The sequence below is a fragment of the Podarcis erhardii genome (assembly GCF_964252035.2).
Source record: "Podarcis erhardii genome assembly, chromosome: 8".
NCBI classification, from domain to species: Eukaryota; Metazoa; Chordata; class Lepidosauria; order Squamata; family Lacertidae; genus Podarcis; species Podarcis erhardii.
This window is the reverse complement of record NC_138499.1, coordinates 44553605-44580747: the sequence shown is the minus strand read 5'-3', so window position 1 is coordinate 44580747 and position 27143 is coordinate 44553605. Positions and strand designations below refer to the sequence as shown.

General features: G+C 42.3%; 1 long non-coding RNA gene across 1 annotated transcript in view; it reads right to left on the bottom strand.

Annotated features, from left to right (window-relative positions):
• Positions 1 to 2887: 2887 nt before the first annotated feature.
• LOC309348487 overlaps positions 2888 to 27143 on the bottom strand; it is a 71505-nt gene continuing 47249 nt past the window's right edge. The window contains exon 2 of the long non-coding RNA XR_014159415.1: positions 2888 to 3069. This is a non-coding gene — a long non-coding RNA (uncharacterized lncRNA). The remainder of the gene's footprint in view (positions 3070 to 27143) is intronic.

The window sequence follows — 27143 nt, the reverse complement described above, 5'->3', positions numbered from 1 at the left end:
TAAAATACTGCTGACACCATTTGAATTGTTCCTGATGTGCCTCAGAGATGCAAATACAGCTGCAGCACAAGCTACAGAGTCAAGAGTGTCTGGCAGTCCATAAAATCTATTTTCACCCCACAGATCACCTGTTTATTCTGTGAACATAGAGCCACCTCATGACACCCTTCAGGTGACCCCTGTGTTGTGCTGCAAGAACAAACACTGATTGAGGTGGATCCTTGTTCAGTTTTCACTGTTTGCTTGGCCCCCGGCAGGTGAGTCACTCAATGTTCCCCTTCATGGCTGGCTGCAATGCTGAAGGCATCGCAGGATTTTGTGACCTTATGCAGAAGGTGCTGAGCTGAAAGCACCCACCCCTGCCTCCTTTAGCACTTTGGTTGCTTCCAGTTGCCAACACTTTATTCAGTGTGCTTCTAGAAAATGGTGTGGCATAGCTATCAGTCTTTTGAAATGACTCCTGGGAGAAAAATGCATTTTAAAAATAGTTCCATGTTCCACTGAACATGTACCACTTGAGAAACAGACTAGTATCAACACCTGCCCCTCGACAATCAGTTGTTCGCTATTTTCTTCCTCCTGTGCTAGTTACTTCTCACCTCCTTAATCAAATTGGCATAAATAGGTCAGGAATCCTATGCGTGGGTTTTATTCGGTAACACCTCTTTATCTGTTAATATGTCCCCAATCCTACCCAATCTTTTTTTTTTACTTTTCCAAGCATCCTGCTCTCATCTCATAATCACTCTTGTTTGATGGTTGCCACTGTGACCCTGATTATAATACTTCTCTGGTGAAAGCCATAAGAAGACATTTGGTTTCATTTCAAGCAAAATCACAGATTAAGTGAATTTAGGGGATCTGCTTTGAGTTGTCCAGATGGCAGATTTCAGTGGTCTATCCTGAGCACTATAGGACACAATGAGGAAAGCATAGCAATTGCTGCAGGGAGAGGCAGACACTTCCTGTTATTAGTTTTCTCCAAGGGCATCTCTGCACTCCGTGTTAGAAGAGCCAGTCATGCTGGCTTCATAATATGCATTTGCCTAGTCTGATCTTTTTCAAATGCGCAAGATAACTACATGCCCCAAACCTCCACAGACTTCCTTCTCATTGCAGTGGCAGGGAGAAAGTCTTCTTCCCCTTCGTACCCCAGCCTGTCTTCCTTCTCTCACTGGTCCTGGTGGCATCAGGACACCACCAATGGGGGAAAAGAATTTCTCATCATCACCCTCCCCGAACACCATGCTGTCACCACTGAGAGCAGGAAGCCTGAAAGTTCAGATCCTGCTGCAGCTTCTTGTCTTCCTCTTCCCAGTGTGGGCAATGAGGTGGGCCTTTCCACGACCTCTCCTAATAAGCAGAACCTGGCCAGAACATGCCTCTCTCCTCCTTCTCTCATGCTAAATCATCACCAGGGCAGGATGTTTGTTGTTTTGCTGCCCCTCTATGCTGCTGCCTGGGGCATATGCTCCCCCTTGCCCTGTCAGGCCATGGTATTCCCTCCCCACCCTGAAAGTCCCTCTTGGAGTATTTATTGATAATATCCATGCCAATACCCCCCCCCCCTTTGGCATAATCAGCTGCACAGTCCAGAGCAATTGCCCTGTATTTGGGTGGAATCTTCAGCCCTTTGGATCTCTTGCTGTCCTTCATTTAAATGCCATTAAATCTGACATCATCTTAGTTATAAAACTCCATTTTGGGGAAACTGACTCATCTAGGAGAGAAAAGAGGTTTTTCTCCATTTAAAAAAATGCTATTATCTTCCCTGATTGCTCTGAGGGTGCCAAGTGGCATTTGGTTTAATTTGATTGTAATATGAAGCAGCCAACTGGGTCTCACTTCTTCTTCTTCTAACTCCCTCTCTGCGCATATTATCTCCCTACCACGAAACAGGTATGTGATTTCTTCTCTCTCATCCATAGTAAGACACAGTGGTTTTATGTAACCACAAATATCAACGCAAATATGGAAAGAGGGCTCTTAGTATGTGAGAAGCCACCAGCCCAGCAGTCTAGCCTGTTGCCTCCTTCTCCCATTCCCACCTCAACACTCCACCCGACATATAACAAGATGATGGAGTGTTCTGCAGCAAGTCTCTTTTGTGAGCTAATCCATTTCATGGTGCATTCCCCTCTGCAAATGACTAATTTTAGTGGCCACAATCTGGTACTCACACAAAATAAAATGGGGGGGGGGAGAGAGAGAGAGAGAGAGAGAGAGAGAGAGAGAGAGAGAGAGAGAGAAAGGGTTCCAGGGATTGATTAGTTGATCTTGCTGCTGGCAGGCTTGACTTATATTGTTGCTCTGCGTGTATTCACAGCATCAGGCAGAGCTTCAGCTGTTCCAGCTTTGTTTCTCCCTCTCCTCTCCGTTCCCTTTACCCTGAAGCATCAGCACTGATTGCAACGGCTGATTGACTTGGCCAGCAGTGTGAAATATAAAATAACAAAATCTACAGTCTGGCTAGTTGTGTGGATAACAGGCAGCAGCACCAGCCATCTCTCCTGCCTGTGGCTGTGTCAGCTGAGCCATTTACACACTCCATTTTGTGTGTGTGCGTGTTTGTATGTGAGTGCTTGTGCTGTAAATTTGCAGGGAAGTCAGGATTGGGACCCAGCAGGCCTGGTAATTTGCCAGAATTCCTGTTGGGCTAGCAGAATAGGGGTAAAATAAAAAAGCACATTGACCCAATTTCTTGAACTAAATATACAGTACTAGCAGTGACAATGAAAGCTGCTCAAGTGTTTGCTCTGTGAATGATTTCCCCTCTGTTTCAAATTGGGCAGTAGAGGACAATGTATTGCAAATGAACAACTGAAGAACATTGTGTGAGCCTTCCATTAGGTGTAATGGGGTTTGTTCACCAGACTCCCACAGAGTATCACATTTCCAGATTTTATTATTAGTATCTTCGGGGGGGGGGGGAGATCCTTTTCTGTCCTCTTGTCATTTCATTACTGAGTGTTCCCATCCATGGTCAATTCTTGAAGAACATGTGAGGTCTCTGCAGACTGGAGGCAGGCAAATGTTTTCCCCATCTTGACATCAATATCTGGAAAGGTCCTAGAACAGATAATTAAATGGTTGGTTACAAGCTTGGTGGATCAGGGGAATGCTGTGGATATAGTGTATCATGATTTCAATAAGACTTTGACAACGTCCCCCATAATAGTATTTCAGAGGAGCAGGTAAGATGTGGGCTGGATGAAGTAACTGTTAGGTGGATTTGTAGCTGGTTGATGGACCAAACCCAAGAATACTCACTAATGGTTCCTCATCATCCTGGAAAAAAGTGACAAGTGGGGTGCTGCAGGGTTCTGTTGTGGACCCATTGTTGTTCAATGTCTTTATAAATGACTTGGATGAAGGAATTGAGGAGATGTTCATCAAATTTGCAGATGGCACCAAACTGGGAGGGATAGTTAGTGCTGCAGAAGACAGAATCGGGATTCAAGATGACCTTAACATGTTGGAGAACTGGCCCAAACTAACAAAATGAATTTCAATAGGGACAAATGTAAGGTTCTTCACTTACTGTACACAGGAAAAAACAGCAACACAAGTATAAGATGGAGAATACCTGGCTTGCCAGTAGTACCTGTTAAGAGAATCTAGGGGTCTCAGTAGACCACAAACTTAGTATCAGTTAAGTATGATGCAGCAACCAAAAAAACAACAACCACACAAAACACTGTATGAACCTGGCTCTGGCTGTCAGGCTCCTCCTCTACCTCAGTGTTGCCTTTATAGAACTAAACAGGGAGGAAGATGAGAACTAATCCAGAATTAGTTGGTTCCACTCTTGCTGCATCTGCTATTGACCTCCCTACCTTCCACCTTAACAGTTGCTGTGAGCATCCTCGTCCCTTGCTCCTTTGTGAAGTCATCTTCCAAGGCCATCTGCCTCATCACTGTGGCAGAGAATGCTGGAAGAGACAGAACTCTGATATGATTCAAAACTTTGATACGATTTCTTGTTTTATTGGATGTCTGAATTGAATCACTGAGAAGTGAGGGCATGTAGTTAGACTAGCCTTCCCTTACCTGTGGTTCTCCACATGCTGTTGAACTCCAGCTCCCATCATGGCTGACTTTTGTCTATAGTGGCTGGGACTGTTGGGAGCATTTAGAGGGCACCAGATTGGGGAATACCGGTTTAGGCAAGGTAAAGTTTGCAATGGATATTTTCTGGAGAAAGCTTATCAGTTTTTATTTAATATAAACATATATGATACACATTGTTGTTATGTTATTATTATTTTTAATAGAATGTCTCATTAATTCAGCTTGTCTTATGAATCTACGAGAGTAGACCTGTATGAAAGACACCAGATGGCTGAAATAAATTGTTAAGGGAAATCAATAACTCGGCTCGTGACACATCAATACTTGGGAGGAGATGCATTCTGAATTACAGACTGAAGGGACTATTAAAAAATGTCACCTGATCCCAATTTGAAATAACATTTCAATGCTGCTGTTATTTAGCAAGAAACGTGCTAATTGTCAAGAGTTTTTTTTCTCTCTCTCTCTTTAAGTATTTGATATTTCCCCCTAAGAAATTTAACGTCATCCTTAACCTGTGACACTCTCAGTATTTGCTGGACTACATTTTCCATCCCCCCTGACCATTAAGCTGGGTGGGGCTCATGAGAGTGGAGTCCAACAATGCCTAGAGGGTCACAGGTTCCCCACCCTTGACATGGCCTGAGTAGAATGAAGAAGTACTGTGGTAACTGTCCTCCTCACGCTGATCAGGACATATCAGTGAGGTGGCTGCTTGGGAAGGTATGAGATGGAAGAGTTGGTGGGGAAGGCATCTCCCTTTCAAACGACAAACAGAAATAAGTGGGGCACGGAGTTAGGGTTGCCATATTTCAAACAGTGAAATTCAAGTCAGAAAAGTTGTTGATCCAAAATCTACACTTCCAACATGGGTTGTCATACGTTCAGATTTTCTTGGACATTACAGCGATTTCTGCCCGGACATTACTTCCAACTGCAGCATTCCGGATATTTCCAGGAAATTCGGGACATATGGCAACCCTAAATTGCTCAGTGGTGGAACTTGGGGTCTCACATTTCAGCAGCTCCTTGTGTGATGCCAGATTTTGGCACACCAAACCCCCACTTCTTGCTTTCGATTCTACATCATAGTTGTGCCACCCCCCGAGGCTCCACGCCAGTGCAACCAAACCAGTTGTGCTTTCTCCCCTAAAACCGCCTCTGAAGTACTATAGTTGCTTGAACACCTAGGCCCAGGATTCAAGCCACTACACCCTTTGGCTATGAAGTGAAAGTCCACACCTGCCACACTTGTCTCACTGCCACCACACACAGGTACATTCTTTTAGAATTTGTGGCATATAATATCATGTATCATTTGGCCCTAAGTCTAAATGCTGGCATTGCATGGATAACCTTTCCCTAGCTTATCATAAACAAATAAGATAGCACTTATTTCCTTTTCTTTTATAACCGTGCAAACACTCCCCTTGATGCTTTTAAATTAAAAATGTGCTACAGATTTTTTTCCCCCAGCCATTCGTTCAGTGTGTGAGGGTAAAAGAAACTCTTCCTGAAATATCTTTTCCCCATATTTGGGGAGGGAGAATTGCCCTCACTATACTTAACCATCCAAAGTGACCAAGGGATTCCCCCCCCCCCCTGGTTTTGAAACATTAAACAAAAGTGCCACACTTTGGGAATGATAAGAATGTAAGAAAATAATGCCCATTTGTCCAGCATCCTGTTCTCACAGTGGTCAATCGGATGCCTGTGGAAAGTTCACAAGAAAAACCTGAGCACAACAGTGCTCTCCCCAGCTGTGATTCCCAGAAATGGCTTCTGAGAGTGGAGAGAGAACATTGCCACCATGCCTAGTAGCCATACTTAGCCTTATCCTCCACAAATCTAGTTAATCCTCTTTTCAAGCCTTCCAGGTTGGTGTCTACCACTTCCTCTTCTTGGAGGAAACTCCACAGTTTGACTATGCACTGTGTGAGGAAGTACTTTCTTTTGCCTACTCTAAATCTTCCAATATTAAGCTCCATTGGATGCCCCCGAGTCCTAGTATGAAAGAGGGAGAGAAACGTCTCTCAGTCTACTTTCTCTGTGTACCATACGTAATTGTATACACTTCTTTCATGTCCCCTCTTCTCAGGGAAATGCAAACGGCTAGAGAGCCAAGGGGGGCAGACTAGCACTTATAGAGAGCCGAAAGAGTTAATCAGCAGTCTCTCATCTGAATCGGAAGAAGAGACAGGGAGGGGGGATTCAGAGCCCGTAACTAGCTATTCACTGAACAGAGGAAGTAGGAGGCGGGTCTTTCGACGATTGGCCTGCTGGGGGAGGAGGAGTAAGAAAAAGCCATTTGAGGCATCTTAGTGAGACAGGCACGGACATGCCTTTGAAGCTCTCAGAACCATTTGAACTTTTGTAAATAAATCTTAAAGACAGAAACTGGTTGTGAGCTTGGAGTTTTATCTATGCTAGCTTTGGCAGCACCAACCCCTTACACCTCTTTCTTGCATTTTCTCTAAACAAAAAAGCCCCAATACCCGGTCATATCGCATCATGTTGCTCTTCACAAAGTTTGGTCAGCAGGAAACAGTGCAATATTTACCCCATAGGCTTCCTTCCAGCCATACTTCCTCATGAGACTCAATAGGGCAAGCAGCAACAACCCTCAGCACTTGTGAAAAAATTCTCTCCCCACACCTTGAGAAACAGCAGAAAATTGTCATGGCTTTGTTTTGGTTTCTGGCAGGGTTTTTTTTTGGGGGGGGGGGGAATGCAGGGCGGGGCAGTGCTTTTTACCCAATTGTATTTTAAATGGGCTTTCTGAAATCCACTTACAGTATATTTTAATTAATACTTACAAATGAAAAAGGGACAGGTGCCAAGGATTCCACCCCCCCCACCCATGCTCTGAGGGCAAATTATTAGGATCATTGCAGCTTGTGCATCTACCACCATCAGTTGAATTCCACCTCTGGCCTGCTACCGCCAGCTACTGCTCACACAGGTAGCCTGATTCAAAACATTTTACTTTCACGAGTCATTAAGCTCAATGAGACTTATTTGTGGGCAAATGTGAACAAATATTGAGGACTTGGCATGGTTCCACAAAGTACTCCAAAAAATCTGGAACCAGTGAAAGGGGTGGTGGATGATAAATGCTAATGCCTGCTAAAGACAAGTGGGAGTACATTTCCTCATGGCTGCCGTTGGCTGAAATGGTTGTGAGAATCAGCCCTGATTGAGGTGACAAGTCTAGCAGTATCTTTTCCTGAAGAGCTTTGTTTCATGCTGAGTTTGTGGATGGTTTTGGATAATTTGTCTTTCAGTTCCACTTTGGCAAAGCGAAAACGATGGCGAAACTCTGGCCAGTTTAGGGTTGGTGGAAGCCAACAGCAGGTTCCTTGGGGGCTACTTGTCTGGCTGCCAGAATCCAAGCTTGCAAGATGTTTCTAGGATGCTGGGTTTTGTGCTTTCTGGTTCTGGCGTCCGATACATTTGATGAAGCTGATTGTTCAAGGACTACCTGCTGGTTATGTTACAGCCACCACCTGTTCACAGGCTTCTCCCTTTCCTCCCATCTGTATAACTCTGACTGAGGAACTATAACCAAGACTTCCAACACATTCGAAGCCAAACTTGATAGCACAGCAGAGTCAAATGATGCCAAGAATATGACTGGCTTCATTTTCTTGTAAACACCCCCCCCCCCCACACACACATACACCGCTCCATAGTTTCAGACGTGGACTTGATATATATTCTGGAAAGCATACCCTATCGAGAAAGATATTTCTGGCAAGAAATTCTCACATAAAACTTATTTTATATGTAGCCAGAAGAATACTGGGAAAATGCAAGTCATGGCTCATGTTTTTAAATGAGTTCGCTCCAGTCATGTTCCCACCCCTTTCGCAATTTGTATTTGCCTCCCTGAATATTCATGCCAACCCATTTGGGTGCTATATAACGTTTATGAAAAGTGGGCTTCAGAAGCACAGTCTGAATATTTTGTGCCAGCCAGGTTGAGTTAATGCATTGAGTTAGGAAATGGAAAGGGTGTCATGTGGCATGCCTGATCTCAAGCAACAGGGGAAATGCAATGGGGAATATCAAATTTACATTGGGAACCATTTGTTGTCCAACCACAGGGCTGTACAGAACTACAGCAAACATTGGAGTAACAAAAGGGCGTGAATAATTTCTGACCAGTTTTATTTACTAGCTGTTCTTTTTGTAGAGGGGGAAACCAAGTAAATGTTACAATTCATGCTCAAAATTCTTTATCGTCTCATGAAGGAATGAATCACACTGAAGACATGGACCAGAGTTCTTACATGCAGTAGCAGCTTATAGATATCAAAAAGGAGGCCCACATTTGCAGTTACAAATGCTTTCAATTCCTTTACAGTGCTGAATGCTTCCAATTTTATACTTCCTTACTGACATTTTGAAAACGCATGCTTGGGCGATGCCAGGAAAAAGGCGAATGCAAACAAATGCATCTTTGTGATGTTGGAGGGGTCACATATGAGCGCAAGGCATGCGAACTGCAAGAATGACATATCTCATACATCCAATGCCTTTCTAACATAATAAAGACACACATTTATAGCCATTTCCCTGCATGCAAAGTTGGGAAACCTAATGCTGTAAGCATCTCACCCCTGTAGAGCTCTTAATGGGAGATGTCCTTGATATATGCATGCTATTGACATTAAGAAAACAGTTTGTAAAAGCTCTCACACACAATGGCTACTGCTGGAACAGTCTTTAATTCCCCCCCCCTTTTTTTTACTGTTTGAATAACAATGCACTTTCGTTCATGAGTATTAAAATAAAATGTGGGCTGCGTTGCAAAGGTAGCAACTCTTAACTATGCACGAAACTAGCAACCAGTGATATCATTCACAGCGCAGGGAAGAGTTATTTAATGTACCAGTCTCAATGGGCAGTGGTTTCCTCAAAGACTAGTTTGTTAGGAAGGGGTGGCCAAAACTGCTTCACATCTTACTTTATATTCAGTCTTGAGAGGGTCATCTACCATAATCAGACACTAGTTTATAGCTGATGGCAGTCAACAGAGACTGAGCTGAACCTTTGCTCTCTTTTAATAATCAACTTGCATACCAATTTGAAATATCTCACTGGAACCAGTCCAGGTTAAGAACTGTTAAGTCTCACTGCAATCCTGATAATACTTTCTGGGAAATCAGCCATTCTGAACTCAATGGGATTTGCTTCTAAGTAAACATATTTAGTGTTGGGCTGTAGAAGAGCTTGTACAAAGCTTACACAAGGGCTGAATTGTGCCCTTAGCTTTTGTGTACGGAAATGATGAATGACAGAATTGTTGAGCTGAACTTGGAAAGTTGCTGACGGCCATCCCACCCAGCTCCTTCCACTGAGGCAGACAGAGGCTGAATACCACTGTAAAGGAAAAGCATTCACCCGACAAGTGAGTGCACTTGATAGAGTAATAGCTGGGAGAGACTTGAATGCTCTGTGTGTATGGAAGGTCAAACTAGATGATCTCAACATTCCTTTGAGACCTCAGAATCAATGAATTGTTGGTATGACGATAAGGTGAAAGCTGGTTAGCAACCTTTCCGACTCTGTTCAACAGATAACACATAAGCATCTGCTGGAAAGGGCACAAGAGGAGCAGGCAGAAAAGATTAAACTTTGGGTCAAAGTGGAAGATTCCCATAAGGTTTCATCTCTACAGGAAGTAGAAGGTCAAGTGGCAGAACCTTGGGAAAATAACTGTCAAGAATCCTGGCTTTAATATGCCCAGGGAGTTTGTGGCACATACTTTTTATTTCCTCAAAGTTGAGAAAAGTCATCTTTCCTGAATCAGGCAATTGTGTTAGGAAAATGAGTCCAGCGTGACAAGAAAATGACAGTGGTGCACTATAAATCATTCCTCATTAAGGTTTCTTTTCGATATCAACCTAAGGACTACCAGGCTGAGGGATATATTCTATCCTGAGCAGGCAACATAACCTAGTTTAATTCTATCTTCACCACCTACCCAGGGAATCCTGGTTATGTCTACTCAGAGTCAAACCTTGCTGATTCCACTGAACTGTGATAGAGGACAGTAACATTGCCTATGAAGCTTTGTGGTTTTGTACAGATCTGAATCTGTGATGCCTCCATCAGATTTCAGTAAAACACAACAGTGGGCCTTGGTGCTCAACGTTGCTTCCCGCATGAGCATGGGCTGCTGTACAATGACTCTGTGGAGTTGATGTCCTGCAAAAACATGCACAACGCTGGAGACAGCTGTGAACTGGATTTAGGTTTCTCCTGGAATTCCATTATGAATAATCTATTATGTATTATTTTAATAATTTAGTATGTGTTGTTCATGCCTTAAATGTGTATGTATCCTGTACTTCTTACAATCAGAAATACAATGCAGACTGAAATAATAATAATAATAATAATAATAATAATAATAATAATAGTAATAACAACAACAACAACAACAACCCACCCTTCACCACAAGATCCCAGAGTAGTGCTCAGCAATGTAAAATACAATGTTAAAAACTTCAAAGCAAATTAAAATCACAACTGGAGCGAGTATTGAAAATATACATCTCAAGGCCAGGGTATAAAAATAGACATGAACAGTGTCACTTTCTGGTTGATGTGGTGGAACTTGTAATTCCAGTCTCCTCGTTGGTAAGAAATGATGCCCTGTTGAGCTGCTGGAGCACCTTTCCTTTCTCCTGCTCAGGGTATATCTGGTGGGCCTTTGTGGGCATAGGGGCAGCAGCGGAGGAAGGCATTCCGGCACCTGGGACAGCATGCCCAGGGGTGGCAAGCACTGCCCATAGGGGTGGGGTGCACCACGGAGCCTCCAGAGTCTGCCTGCCTCCTCCCACTCAGCCGCCCTACAACTGGGGGGAGACAGTGGGTGGACCGTTTGCACAGCTCGGAGCCTGCGCGTGCCAAAGCCACCGCATCTCTCCCAGGAGAGACGCATAGCCCTGGCGTGCTGCAGGCCCTGCAGTGAGTGCCACCCAGCATTTTGTCACCTCCCCTCAGTGGTGACACCCGGGACGGACCGCACCCACCGCACCCCCATTCCTCCACACCTGCACAGGGGAAGGAGGAGGTAGCAGTGGTAAAAATGGTAGCAGACACTACGACTGCACTGCTCTATCCCTTGCAACATCTCGACAGTTAATCTAATATTCCTTTTCTGAGTTCAAACTGACAGGGTGGAAACTATGATACTTTTGTAGCGGCTCATACAAAAACCAGACACAAACAAGAGATCAGGGCACATGGAAAGGATCTGGAGCAGAACACCTTCAATAGGGTAGTATAAAAAGTGACTATGATACAAAAAGAATACAGTCAAATGCCGATTGATTCATTTTCATGCACCACAGGCTCAGAAAACACACATTGCTGATGCTGAATGCCAATAACTGACAGCAAAAGAATAGTAAGAACGATGACATGAGGCTCAACAAGAAACTGGTAAGGTGGTCAGTGTCCATGAATTGAGAGGCAGGTTGTTAACTGCTACGGCTGCATGCAGCACTATGGTTAAGAGGGTAGGCAATGACAGTTGTATTTTGAGGTCTGCATTTACAGCAGGCAACCTACTGAGTGACAAAAGGTCCACTGTATTATATCTTTATTTTTATTTCTTTATTAATTTTTAAAATTAATTTTCACATTTAAACATTTTCATCATATGCACCATAACAAATACAATTAAAAAAATAGAAAATAAAACATTTTCACACCTTATTAAATCCATATTTTGGAATTACTCAGATCCCTTGACTTCCTTCCATTCTCTCCCCTGGTTCTTTTATCTTATCTTGTATTGTAAAGGTAAAGGGTAAATGGACCCCTGACTGTTAAGTCCAGTCGTGAATGACTCTGGGGTTGCTGCGCTCATCTCGCTTTACTGGCTGAGGGAGCCGGTGTTTGTCCGCAGAGAGTTTCTGGGTCATGTGGCCAGCATGACTAAGCCGCTTCTGGCAAACCAGAAGAGCCAGAAACACTGTTTACCTTCCCGCTGGAGCGGTACCTATTTATCTACTTGCACTTTGACATGTTTTCGAACTGCTAGTTGGGCAGGAGCAGTGACCGAGCAATGGGAGCTCACCCCGTTGTAGGGATTCAAACCGCCAACCTTCTGATCGGCAAGCCCTAGGCTCTGTGGTTTAGACCACAGTGCCACCCACGTCCCATCTTGTATTATACATGTCTATAATTTCCTTATCTTTAATTATTTCCAATTTTGAACATTGTCCTTAATATTGCAAGTGTTTTTTTTAAAAAAACTGCTATTGTATTAACTTCTTTACAATGCTTTTGTATACATGCAATAAACATTTTCCATTTTTTAATATATATTTGTTGTCTTCTTGATTTCTTAGTCTTCCAGTTAATTTAGCCTTTTCAGCATATTCCATTAATTTAAGTTGCCAATCTTCTTTAGTTGGGACTTGTTATTCTTTCCAGTGTTAGTCTATCAATGTCTGTGTAGCTGTTGTTGCGTACGTAAACAGATTTTTGTATTCTTTCGGTATAGCCATTCCAGTTATACCTATTACCTATTGCTATATTATTTCTTTAGGCACGTATACCACCTGTTAGAGACAATTTGGCACATGCCCAAATTGTCACCAGAAGAAATGTTTGAAACTGCAGCCAAGTATGGTGAAAAACACATTGTCGCCTGCAAGCTAAAAGTAATACATGGTCAGTAGACACACTTGGATGTGAGTCTGAGAAGCTATGGGTTTAATGTGTCCCCAAAGCACTCACAAAACATGCCCCCACCCATATTTTCAAATGGTTATACTAAATTATCCAAGCAAGCAGTAGCACTCAAAGAGCATTCTGTCATATTAGGGTTGGGTGGTAGCTGTGGTTTTGTTTGTTTCTTTGGCTATTGAAATGGGAAACTATTATCAAATTTCTAGTGCACAGCAACTCAATGAGGAGCTTATATCTTCCTCACTCTTTTTGTCCCACCCTCATTTTTTGTAATTGCCGCATCACTAATGTTAGTCAGAATCTCCCAACTGAATTCATTGTATTTATATAAATTGCTTCTAACAACGTTTCTGATTTTCTTTGTGTATTATTGTATTATCTGTGCATTCTTAAGCATAGCATATGCAGAATATATTTCATGAGGAGATGTATAAAATACTTGTATACTGTAATTTTATTTTATTTTTAAAAAGTTTACAATAATTATGTATACAATAAAACCCTCATATAACTAAAAACATCTATCACTGGCTAACTGCACTGAATTAAGCTACAAAGGTACAATGTGCTAGGCATGATTATCAATGCAAAACATCTGAAGGCAGCCCTGTTTAGGGATGCTTTTGATGTTTAACAGACCACTGTATTTTAATATTTTGTTGGAAGCCACCCAGAGTGGCTGGGGAAACCCAGCCAGATGGGTGGGGTATAAATAAATTATTATTATTATTATTATTATTATTATTATTATTATTATTATTAATCTGGTTTCCTCCCAATGGCTAGTACTGTGGACAAACACCATCTCCCTTGGCCTGAAGCGAGATGAGCTTTGCAACCCCATAGTCACCTTTGACTGAACCTAACGGTCCAGGGGTCCTTTACCTTTACCTTTATGAAAGGAGTGCACTGTATTTCCACTTTTGCCTACTAAATGAACTATTAAAAATGAAACAATATAAAGTAAGAAACAAAAATGGGGACAAGTGTCTTCTTCAGATCGTTGTTAACTTTCATGTCTTCTGGTGTCTTCAGAATTTCTCTTTACCTAATTTTTAGCTTCCTCTGCATTGGACTGCTCGTGTTTACACTCATTTAGGCAAGTCGTTTACCTCCTGTTCTACATACCAGTTGACAGATGTATCTTTTTCATTTCAGATGCTGTTTAAGCCTTGGGCACTGCTTACTGGAGAGATTTATTCAGCTCTGGGATCCAACTACTGGAAAAGTACTTTGTATTCAATATTTGCCACTTGTTCCGTACATCAAGTTTCCACACACCCTTAAGCTTGCAGAGGCACAGCAGAGCTACTGTGAGCTTTGTTTGTATTTTAGCTGATTTTGAATTTTGCATGCAGATCTGCAGAATGGATTCTGCCGTATTTCATTAGGCTTTCAAGTGCTTCTGCCATAGCAACACGAATCACCTATAGAGAGTTTGCATACATCCAATCTCACTCTTAAACACTGGTATTATGCACTTTATTCTCCCCCGCTTTATTTCCTCCCTGGCTTTGCAGACTGTTAGCAGCAAAGAAGTGGTGAAATGTTTGCTGTATCTTCCATTCTCTGGCACCGCCGCCACCTGCCCCAGCTCTGTTAAATTATTGATTCATGAGACCCATTCATTCAGACACCAGTAAAAGCACTGTAAGACGAACCCCTCTTTCTAGTCTTTTGGCTGAGCTAAATAAGCTTGTGAACAAACTGGCCCACCCTTTATTCCACTGAATTCTGAAGAGCAACCTCTTTACCCTGTTTTTTAACACTTGTGGGGTGCATTTTTAGGACCCATCTTATTCTTGTGATTGAAAATTGTTCTAAACTGTTTTATTGTTGTAATCTGCCCTGGGACATTAGAGTAAAGGATGAGTAACATTGATACTAATAATACTAATATTGGACTAATAATCTTGAATGCACAGTTAGCATATAAACTCAGGGAAAAACCAGAATTGTCCTGTAATTTGTGTATGTCTTTCTTCCAATATCAGTGCTGGGTGGCTGTGAGTTTGCATGGAAGAATGGTGATGGAGACAGGTGTTTCTCCCTCTGGTCATTTCCCTGTCCAAAATCATCTGAAAGCTGCTTTTGTGTTCTGTTTTTTGCCTCAGGCCAACTACAGCATCTTGGAGGACACTTTTGAGGGGGAAAACAACTATAGGAGGAAAGTCTGTACAGCCTCTTCCCCATGCTTCTGCTCACCTTTGCATTCTGCCAATACTGCTTTTGAATGTTGGAAAAAGAAAAAAAAAATATGGTACTTAAATGGCATGTCTAATTTATTACGTTTGCAGTTGGTTAATGAGAGGTAACCAGCTATCACATCTTATTTCTCTGTGTAAGCTACACTGACAATCAATAAAGATGGGTTGCTGGGAGGTAACACAGAAGCCGATGTGCTCCATGTAGACCCGGTGATGAAACGGAGTGGTGTAGTAGAATGTTAGGCTAAGACCTGGCAGGCTGGAGTTCTAGTCCCAATTCAGCCATGACCTCACTGGGTGAACTTTGGCCAGTCTCTCTCTCTCATCCTAATCCATCTTATGGGGTTGTTATGAGGATAAAATGGGTAGAGGGAGAACCATGTGCACCACTTTGAGCTACTTGGAGGGAAAGGTGGGAATACGAGGGTGATGCTCCTGGAATTTATTTTTGGTCACATTGGTAACTATGTTGTACATTGGACATGTGACGTAGAAGATATGTGATGGGAACTTCTGATATTAAAAGCATCAGTGGGGAAGGAAATCCAGTTGGCTCTGGAGAGTGATGCTAGGAAAGAGTGTGTGTAAGTCTTTATGCCCCTCCCATTACTATTGTTCTCTCAAAAGTTGCCATTTGGCCCCATGAGTAAAAAAAAATAAATCAGAAATGATATGGTACCTATCTCCCCTGCCCTCCACCAAGGCTAATAACAGCTTCAAGGTGGGTGGCAATTTCAGCTGGAGAAATGACATTGGGAAGGATTAAACACCCCCTTCCCTAGCCTTTTTCTTACATTAGGAGATTGAGTGACTGATCTTCCACATCACATCTGTCTTGGCTTTTACATAAAAGCAACTCAAGTCCATTTAGGGCCCAGCCACACTTCTGTTTGACCCAGCTGCTTTGCCCCACCCAAGAAAACCTGCAGTTTAGCACTGAATCGGAGAAAATGGCAATTGGGTTTTCTGTGAATTGCTGTTTGTTCTGATTTATCACTGAAGAGTGGGGTTTTCAGGGGAAAGCGGCAGGACAAAAGCGAAGCCACTCGGACCCATACATAGAAATCACAGGACAAGCAGAAAATGGCTCAGATGCAAGCTTTGTTGGCATGGGACAAGCAGAAGTGTGGGCGATCCCTTATTTCAATGGGTCGGACTCCTGATCATGACTAATGTGGGATTATTGGTCATCCCCTCCCATCTTTGGAAGAACTGTACGGTTCCCGTTGTCTTAGGAAAGCAAACAATATCCTGCAGGATGCATCTCACCCGGGACACAGTCTGTTTGTACTACTGCCTTCTGGCAGGAGATACAGAAACATCAAGTCAAGGACAAATAGACTGAAAAATAGTTTCTATCCAAGAGCTGTGGCCTTCTTAAATGCAGTAACTCGATAGTGTGACCTGGGAGTTTGATGGGTGTGGGTGTGGGTGTGGCTGGAATGTGGTTTGTTTGGTTGTTGTTGTTGTTTTGCTTTTGTTGTTTTTAAGGGATGGCATCCAATTTCGTTGCACTTGTGCAATGTTGCACTTGTGTAATGACAATAAAGAATCTATCTATCTATCTATCTATCTATAACACCCTTTGTGCCCAAGTATTCAACATTATCTGGTTTCTGCAGAATTCTGTTGTCAGTCTGCATTGCAGGCTGCTGCTGCTCAGCCCATTCCAGATCACTCCTTTTCTTCTAAAACATACCATTAATTCTCAGACCAATCCAAGATCCCCAAGAAGGCAGTGGCTGCTGTGGCATTCTTTATTTCATTTATGAACCACTTCCTAGAAACGTCTCCAAGCTTAGCTCCTCTAAAGACTTGGCAGGTAAAGATGGGAGAACTGAAGCTTCCTAAAAGCTTTGTCCATCAAAGGTAGATGGAGAGCAAAGGGCAAAGGAGGTGTTCCTCTGAATAGCTGGATCTTGAATTGTTTGGCAAGCCAATTAATATTTCTTTGGTCCCCCCACCTTTGGTTGATTTGCTAAAGTAAAAATATACTGCATACTTTCAAAAGTGCTGTGGCTTCTTATTCAAGTTTTAGAGGCACGTAGCTACATGAAGAACATTCATGCAGATTAAGTGCTCTTTGGAGTATTAGAAACCATTTAATCTGTATAAATATGCTTTAGGGTTGTTCAGTTTCTCGGTTTTTACAACACCTTGAGAAGGAGCTGCAACGGATAGGGAGTTGCGCAAAGCATTTATTTAAAGAAAGATATACAATCAGTGGCAAACTTAGTTTCCCAGTAGCTAACGTCAGAGCAGTAGCTCATTTCCCTATGTTTTTTGTATTTCATTTGTTCTCTATTAAGGTCGACAACAAACCAGATTTCATATTATATACGCCATTAGATTCAAAATTCAGTTTTATAACTGTTGATTCTGATGATAAGCTTGAGCTATGCTTTAAGTACTGAGCAGTTTTACTCTGAAAATCAATGTGCCAGTAAGGATTTACACTTTTAAACAGCCAATTGTAAACAGTACTTATTTCCTAATCTACCCAAATACCTTTGCTTAATACATCACAAAGGCCTACCTTTTAGACTTCCATTGAATCTAATTTCATTTTTAATGGAGCTGAAAGAAATAATGTGTGACACTGTACCAAGAGCATAATATTGGAATGTCAACTATTTTGCTTTTGGGGCTTACATCGCCATTTAGTCTAATAACTCCTTACACTATAGTTTAATTATTTCCAAAAATAGAGAGCGCAAGCTTGTATTGAGGAGCATTCCCAGAGGACAGCTTACATACCCTGAGAGGAATCCATGCTCTAAATTTAACAAATGTAGCTGTGTGTCAGAGTATAACGATCTTTGTCCAAGGATTTAATCTAAAACATTTCAGTTGCCATTTGCAACAAATAACGAGAACAAAATTATGTGTGCCACTTCTGATATAACACTTCACTATGGTTTCTGGACCTATTTCCATGGGGGCACAGTCATACAGATGTTTCATCTGAATGAACAATCAAATTCTTATAAAACAAATATTCTGGAGCCCAGTTTCAGTTCAAGAGATGGATCACAATAAAATTGCAAGGAAGACCCATTCAGATGAAATATTGCTGTGTATGCAGCAAAGGGGATCATCTAAGATCCATCTCATGAATGAACACTTTTTTATCTTACTTTTAAGAATGCAATATTAATCCTACGCATCTGCTCAGACTACTCTGATTTATTTACTAGGAATATGTTACCATGTCATCTGTTGTCATTAACATTATCATCATCACAATAATATATTGTTTTTAGGAGCTTCAGGAAGAACTGAACTATCTATATACACTATTGATCAGTTCGGAAGTAAGTCCCATTCAATCAATGGGGTTTACTTCCAGGTATAGGGTGAAGGTGTTCATTAATTTTGTATATTCATTAATTTCAGTTAGGATGTGTTATAAAAGTGCAGCATATATTTTCAGCCTTATAGTTTTCATACATATTTCATACATATTTGGGCAGGCATCATGGCATGAAAATCCAGCATAGTGAAGATTTGGGGCTATCCATCCAGACACACTGAGTTCTGTTCATGACCTGCCATATTCTGTCAGGATTCCACCCCCCCACATCTCATCCTATCTCTACCCCTGGCTAGTCACTGCTTCTGTATTGCTTAAATCTAACAACGACAGCTTGCCAACAAAGGTCCGTATAGTAAAAGCTATGGTTTTCACAGTAGTGATGTATGGAAGTGAGAGCTGGACCATAAGAATTGATGCTTTTGAATTATGGTGCTGGAAGAGACTCTTGAGAGTCCCATGGACTGCAAGAAGATCAAACCTATCCATTCTTAAGGAAATCAGCCCTGAGTGCTCACTGGAAGGACAGATCCTGAAGCTGAGGCTCCAATACTTTGGCCACCTCATGAGAAGAGAAGACTCCCTGGAAAAGACCCTGATGTTGGGAAAGATGGGGGGCACAGGGCGAAGGGGACGACAGAGGACGAGATGGTTGGATAGTGTTCTCGAAGCTACCAGCATGAGTTTGACCAAGCTGTGGGAGGCAGTGGAAGACAGAAGTGCCTGGCGTGCTCTGGTCCATGGGGTCACGAAGAGTCGGACACAACTAAACGACTAAACAACAACAACAAAACATTGACAATGTGTCGATGGGAGGGTAGGCATGGAAGGAAAAGCTGCAGCAGGGGAACTAAGTTAGTTCTAGGTATGAGCTTTCGTGTGCATGCACACTTCTTCAGATACACTGAAACAGAAGTCACAGACCCTTCTATATAGTGAGAAGGTGGGGAGGGGTATTACTCAGGAGGGTGGTGGGAATGGGTGATTGGCAGATAGCTGTGATGAGCCTGTTGACGACTCTTGACGACTGCAATAGGTCTTACAGGAAAAAGCCCCTTGCTCATCAAGCTACAGGCTCATCACAGCTATCTGCCAATCACCCATTCCCACCACCCTCCTGAGTAATACCCCTCCCCACCTTCTCACTATATAGAAGGGTCTGTGACTTCTGTTTCAGTGTATCTGAAGAAGTGTGCATGCACACGAAAGCTCATACCTAGAACTAACTTAGTTGGTCTTTAAGGTGCTACTGGAAGGAATTTTTTTATTTTGTTTTGACTATGGCAGACCAACACGGCTACCTATCTGTAGCAGGGGAACTGTTATTAAGAAGCTGATGGGAACAGAGATAATCAAGAGGAGGACTATTGGAGAGAGAAAAACAGTGAGAATTCTTGGGAATGGGACAAGATGAAGGGTGGTTAGCAGCACACATCTCAGGATTTTGAGAAAGCTCTGGCAATGTTGTAGAGGAGGAGAAGGAAGAAGGAAGAAGGAGAATGAGAATGAGAATGATAAGAAGGAGGTGGTGGTGGTGGTGGTGGTGGAGGAGGAGGAGGAGGAGGAGGAGAAGAAGAAGAAGAAGAAGAAGAAGAAGAAGAAGAAGAAGAAGAAGAAGAAGAAGAAGAGATGGAGCAAGTCTGTAATTTACAGCTATCTAAAGATTCCAGTGTATAATTTTTAGGCTCAGAAGTAGCAATTAAGTTCCAAAAGGCCAATGGTTTCAGAAGATCATTGCTTTCCTGAACATGTGAACATTTGTCCTTTAGGCCTCTTGAAACTGAACTCACTGGTGGAGTGAGAAGATGGATGTCTGGCCCACCAATTACTCTTTGAGTTCATCTAAGAAGGTGCAAAGTCAGTTGCTCTACACAGTATAACCATAATTTAATCATAACATATAGTGTTATTTATTACCCAAATGGGGGAGGGGGATTCCCCAAGTTATATAGGACTTAAATGCAGTTGTCTGTTTCCCAATATATAATAATTATACCAGTTATTATCACACAGTGCCCTCTGCAATTAATATTATATTTCGGTGGCTGCTTAAAGAGAGCTCTGCATACACCACAGAACATGCTGCCATAGAAAGGGAGGGCAATGTTTGCTACTGTCATTTGAAATGACAATTAGACCTATTCTGTGAGACAAAGGCTTTATTCATGACTGACCTATACCCTGTATATGCTCAGTTTTGCCCTATAATTTTTAAATTCGATGCTGCGTAGAATATATTGCTGGTGCCTCAAATTCATCAAAATGGTTTTAATTGTTGTGTAATAGGGAATTTACCAATACGTTGTCAAGATGCCAAGATGAAGGGAACAGGGAACAAACATAACATAAATCCACAAAAAGCATTTGGGAATGAAACCAGATCCAGACAGGGCATGCGCGGAAGAAAGTCATGGTAATTGTTAGGGGAATCACCATCACTGAGCACTTCTAGTAAATGCATATGAAAAAAACTGGACACTTCCTTGCAAAAGCTGATAGGAGTAAGAAGCAGCTGGGGGGCGGGAGAGCTGGTGTGAGAAAAAGCATTTTCTGTAAGTATTGCTGCTACATAGATGTCGTCAGCTCTCGAGGAGGCATATCTGCAACTATTCCTGGTGCTTTAGCAAGGGCTTGGACAAGGTCATGCAGATGTGCCTTTTGGAGCAGCAGGTCATTTAATTGTCCACAATTATTCTGGCAGGAAAGGATCCTCTGTCATGGGGATGGTGTTCTGTATCCACCTCTACCTTTGTCCCTTTCACAGACTTCTGCTGGGAGTGAGTGGATGGAGAGAATCAAATGAGAAACCCCCTTTCCTACAACAGTTTAATTGTTCTAGATCAGGCATCCCCAACCTGCGGCCCTCCAGATGTTTTGGCCTACAACTCCCATGATCCCTAGCTAACAGGACCAGTGGTCAGGGATGATGGGAACTGTAGTTCAAAACATCTGGAGGGCCGAAGGTTGGGGTGCCTGTTCTAGATGTTCTGTTCTCTCCCAGCTCCTAAGTCTCCTGAAGACCCCACCTGTCTGTCATCTTCCCAGGTTTTGACAGGTAGCCCAACTCCTTAGTAAAGATAAAGGGACCCCTGACCATTAGGTCCAGTCGTGGCCGACTCTGGGGTTGCGGTGCTCATCTCGCTTTATTGGCCAAGGGAGCCGGTGTACAGCTTCCGGGTCATGTGGCCAGCATGACTAAGCCGCTTCTGGTGAACCAGAGCAGCACCAGGAAACACTGTTTACCTTCCCGCCAGAGCCGTACCTATTTATCTACTTGCACTTTGACGTGCTTTCGAACTTCTAGGTTGGCAGGAGCTGGGACTGAGCAACGGGAGCTCACCCCGTCACAGGGATTCGAACCGCCAACCTTCTGATCGGCAAGTCCTAGGCTCTGTGGTTTAACCCACAGCGCCACCCGCGTCCCGCCCAACTCCTTACACAGCTGTAATTGGTGGGCTGAGAAGAGGCAGCTCTGGTCAGTCACCAATGTATCTGACCTATCAGAACGTGCCTCCCCATGAATGCTATCAGAAAACAACACAAGTGGGGTGATCATGCTGGACAAGATGAGATAAGTGCTTACAGGTAGCAAAAGTTTGGAGGAGGTAGATGGCAAACATTTCCAGGTCAGATGTGTATGGTGTGAGACTGATTGAGCCACAACACATTCTTCCTGCTTAGGAGTAGGACTCTTGTTATGTCCAAGGCAAATGAGTCTTAGTCTGTGCCAGTGATAAAAACAGCATTTCCCCCATAGGGAGGTAACTACAAGGCCTCCAGTCAGTCTGAGGCTGTTTCCATTGTCCCCTGAAGTATGTGTGCATCAGACATTTATTCAGCTCAGAGGACATTTACTCTGCAATTAGACTGAGGATCATCTTGCCCGGCTCTGCAAAAGAGAAGTAAAGATTTCTCCTCCTTCGCATCTGGTCCTGTCTTTCTGAACCTTAACTGTCAGGAACGCAACTACAAGGGTCCTTAAGAGGAAATACACGTCTGCCCATTTTAATCTTATTCCTCTCGCCCTTAATTTCCTTTGTTCACAGTGGATAAATAAAAAGATTAATTATTGCACATTCCTGAAGCACCGCTTGGCTCTAAATTAGATCAGGTTGGGAGTTTTGCCTGATTACAGCACTTCTCCCGAGCTGCCAGCAAGACTTTCGCCTCTGTCACTTATCCGCTGGATGTGCCGCAAGTCCTTACAATTAAACTGTAAATCCCACATGATCATTCTTCAAGCAGAAGGAGCAGTCTGTCCATCTGGGTTTTCTTTTTAAGGGTTGGGGGGAATGGATATAATTTTGTCAAAATAAATAAGCTTTGCTTCAAAACAAAGATTGGCAGCCCAATCCTTGGCACGTTTACTCAGAATGAAGTCCATCTGTGTTCAGTGGCACCTACGCTCTTGTAAGTGTGCTCAGCAGGACTGCTTTCTTAAACTGAGAGCAAGCTTTGTCTGAAATCTGCAGCACAAAACATGGCAGGAGGGATTGTTCTGATCAGAAATTAAGGCTGGCTTTAAAGTTTGCTGGATTGGTCTTTCTTGAGTTTCAGGAACTCCTTCTAGCGAGAATATTTTTCGGGCTATTTGGAGAAGCATGTTCTTCTTTTTCTTCTTCTGTGGTAAGGAAAGTGGTCCAGTGAAAAATGACTCGACCCCTAGCAGCTATGTAGAGCAGAGGTGGGGAAGCTAGAGCCCTCTAAATGTTGCTGCACTGTGACTTCAATAACCCCTGGCCATTGGCTATGCTGGCTAGGGCTGATGGGATTTGGATTCCAACAACATCTTGAAGGCCACAGGCCATCTCTGCTGCATAGAATCACAGTCTGCACAAACAGTTACATAAGAGGAAGTCAACTCCACTCAAAGTCTTTGGTGTCACATGGAAACAGAACATCAGTCACACACACACACACACACACACACCTCACACATTATTTTCTATCTCCTTCCGCTTTATTTGTAAGTTCTAGCAGATTTGCAAAGCTAATCAAATGTTAATTGGCTTGTCTGGTACAAAGCTGTTATGTCAATCAGCTCTTGCAGTGCTTATCTTTATCTTACTGCTAATAACTTTTAACTAGGAAATCTCAACAAATAAATATATACTTTGTGGTACTTTTGATGACATAATCAGAACAACACCAATAGAAGCTTGCAGAAGAAGATGAAAAAGCATCAGAAAGTAGATCTTGGCAGTGCCTTTTTCAGGAGGTACTTAAGGGTATGCAGTACTGGCACATCCTTTTTTGTTGTTAAAAAGTGTGGCACTCACTGTAACAACTTCATGTTGAGAAGTGGCACCTATTTTTCTGGGAAAACAGCACTGGATCTTGGAATGGTTTGGCCTGCAAAAAACAGCACTGGATCTTGGATATGGAGTTAAAGTCAATCCAATTACTGCTTGGTTAAGATTTTGCCTGAATTATAGGGCTGCTTCATATGTTTAAAAATCAGCTAGTGTGTAGAAATTACTGTGCAAATTGTGTTGGATGACCTTTTTGTTGCTGTTGCTACGTGTGTGTGATGCTGGGAAACTGCAGACTGCTGTGGCTACCCAGTGTGAATTCACATGGCAACCAGAGTCTAACCTGGACATCAGAGCAGTATTCCAGGATATTGTGTATTAATGGCTCTTCTATGTGGATGTTTGTAACATGTGAAGAGGCCCTTATCAGTTGCAGTTAAGATACTCCCTTTTCACTCCACCCCCATATGTCAGAGACAGCCAACATGGTGTCCTCCAGATGTTGTGAACTGCAACTCCTTTCATCCCTGATGATTGTCTGTGCTGCCTGGTGCTGATGGGATTTGGGAGTTCAAAACATCTGGAGGTTACCATGTTAGCTACCCCTGCCACATGTGGTTTGGTTCAGCCATTAAGTTGAGCTATTTAACCTGATTAAGAAGCAAAACTCTCCCTTTTAACTGTAACCAAGCCTCTAGTGTGGGAGGCATATATTTTGCTCCGGAGTCATTGCTGGACACAGTTGCATGAATTATATATACAGTAGATGGAATTATTGTGTGCTGTGAATGAGAGTTATTTTGCAGAGGAGCTTTCCTTTGGGTAGGGCTTGGGCTATATGATATTCATATAATTCTCACATGTATTGAAACAATTTGAGCTTTGAACAATCAGTTGTTTGGTATCCACAAACAAATGCCCACCTGTGGTTGTATGGAACATTTCATTCCTGCTTTTTCAGCAAGCTAATTTCAGCTGCTAAATCATCTCAAAAAGCTCTCCTTACAGTCATGGTCTAGATGACTGACATGCAAAGAAAAATGTGAGTAGCCTGACAAATTAATATCGTGCACAGCAAGGGAACTCTGATTGATGCAGACAGTATCTGTTGTATGTAAGACAAAACACAACCACTAACAAACACAGAATGTCTTGCTGATTAACGGAAACAAACTTGTTATCTTTTATAAGGAATTGTCCTTTCAAGGATCTAAAGAAGATACTGTTTCCCTTCCTTCTCTTCCTGCTGTTTCCTGCTGCAAACAAGTTAGGAAATTAAGGAGTAGACTAAGTCAACAGTGCTTAGGAAAATGTCTTTGCACCCTTTGATATCCTATTGTTCCACCAGAAAATGCTAAGAAGATCTCCAGGAAACAATGTAGATAGTAGGCACATAGTTCCCTCCCACCTAAAGGCAATCATGTTGACAAATACAAATAATTCATCTTGCAAAGTGTGAATTACACATTCCTTAAAAATGTGTGGGATAATATGTTCCTGCCTACCAAGTTTACAAGAACTAAATTCAATGCCATACATGGACATTTCTAGTTCAGAATTTAAAAAACACACACAAAAGAACCAGCAATGTTTGTAGCATAGAAGCACTGGTAAAATATGTGTGCTCCAAAGGTCTAAAATCAGTAAGCTGCTTTCTATGGATATTTGCTAAACAGGATGCTTGAGGCATCCCTCCTAATATTTTGGAATGGCTAAAAGTTCAAGTATTGGATATCAGAATGGACAATAGAGAGTGGTGTACTGTGCTCCTAGCAAACCACAAGAACAACAGAATCTTGTAGCACCTTAGGCAGCCAAGATGGAGAATTCAAAATTACAATTATTATGTAGACAGCGTTGGAGGAAGTAGTTTGATGATTAAATTCATAGATTTCCTATATGTTGACAGTTTCATTGTTTGGACTATATACAAAGAAGTGGAACAAAGTCCCATTATTGTTTTTATTTTATGAAAAGTAGACCAAGAAAGCAAGCACTTTAAATGTCAGAGCAGCAAGAGGGTGGGGTGCATAATCCTTTACCTGTTGACCATTTCCCTCTGTTTTCAGCTCAGGGGAAAGGAGATTGGTACCCACTGTCACTCTGTGGGGAGAAAGCAGCTTGAGAGGCAATTTTGAGTGGAACACTGATCATCTGGAACAGGTTAATCTCCTCTCCCTTCTCCACTCAAAACTGCAGCCTCCCGAGGCTGCTTTTCAGTAGCAAAAACATTGAGGGGTGTGCAGTAAATCTATCAGCATGTACTGTGTGGTTTACCCATGAGGCTGTTTACTAACAATAATTTGCCAGAAACCTGGAGGCAGTATTGTAGAACTGTCACTGTGAATGTACACACATTCATTTCTCTCTGTCCCATCATGATTTCCGGGACAGCTAGTTTTTTGCTTGCTTTGTAGCAATTAATGTGGCAAAGGGAGAAAAGTTAGCACTAAACAGAGCGAGGCAGCTGTCCCAGGCAGCCGATTTTGGGATTCATGAAATGACAGCCAACTGCATTGGCTTTTGTATTTTTTACTGCCACAGAGGTGGCGAGGCACAAAATAACTTTTCCAGCCTTGAGGACTGTGCACATTGGCTGGGAGAGGTTTGCCATTTGGTGCTCTGTCTCAGCAAAATGTCTCAGGCAGAGTCCTGGCAAAGAACCCAGAGTAGATGCACCCCTATATAAATAAATAGTTCCCAGCAATGCAGCCAGCACAAGAGCAGCAGATATGTGTATGACTGCCATGAGTATCTCTTAAATAATTCCCATGACATCACTGGTAATGAGTAAAAAATTGGCCACCCCTGATACTTGGAGTAGTTTTGCTTTGACATTTTAGTTCCTATGAGCATTCAGGCATATTTTATTATATTTATATCCCACATTCCTCATAAAAATATTCAAAGCAGCTTACAATGAAACAATAAAAATATAATAAAACAAAAAATAAATAAATTACATGATAATATACTGTACATTACTCTCTCTCATATATAGATAGATAGATAGATGATAGATATAGATGATAGATAGATAGATATAGATAGATATGCAGTGTATTCTTCATATATCTATGAAGAAAATTAAAATCCTAAAAGAACCATGCAAGACTATTCATTCCCACACAGCAATACACTGTCTTTCAAGAATAGACAGGTTTCCTCCTGTTCATGGTGAGGCTTCCCCATCCCCCATCATGTCTGCACAGTTATTAGGCTACTGCTGTTGAATGAGAACTTATGCCATGGTAACCCTATCAAGGGGACAGCCTCTCCCATTACAATGGCCTGGTGATACTCTGGTGTCATGAAGTCATTGAAAGGTTTGTTACTGAGTTCACTGCAATTGAAATTCCATCTGGAGCTTTTACAGTTTGGCATTCTACTGTGGCACTCGCACCTAGAGCCACAGAGAGGAGAGAAACATGTTGCTTCACAATAAGCCACGGAGGGGGCACAAGTAGGCTTTTCTACCCCAAAGCCACTCTGAAACAATTTCATCTCTAGGCAACACAAGCTGCTGCTTCAGAGTTTTATGCTGCTTATAGTCTGATTCGAGTTTGATGTGGCACACAGCTGAATGTA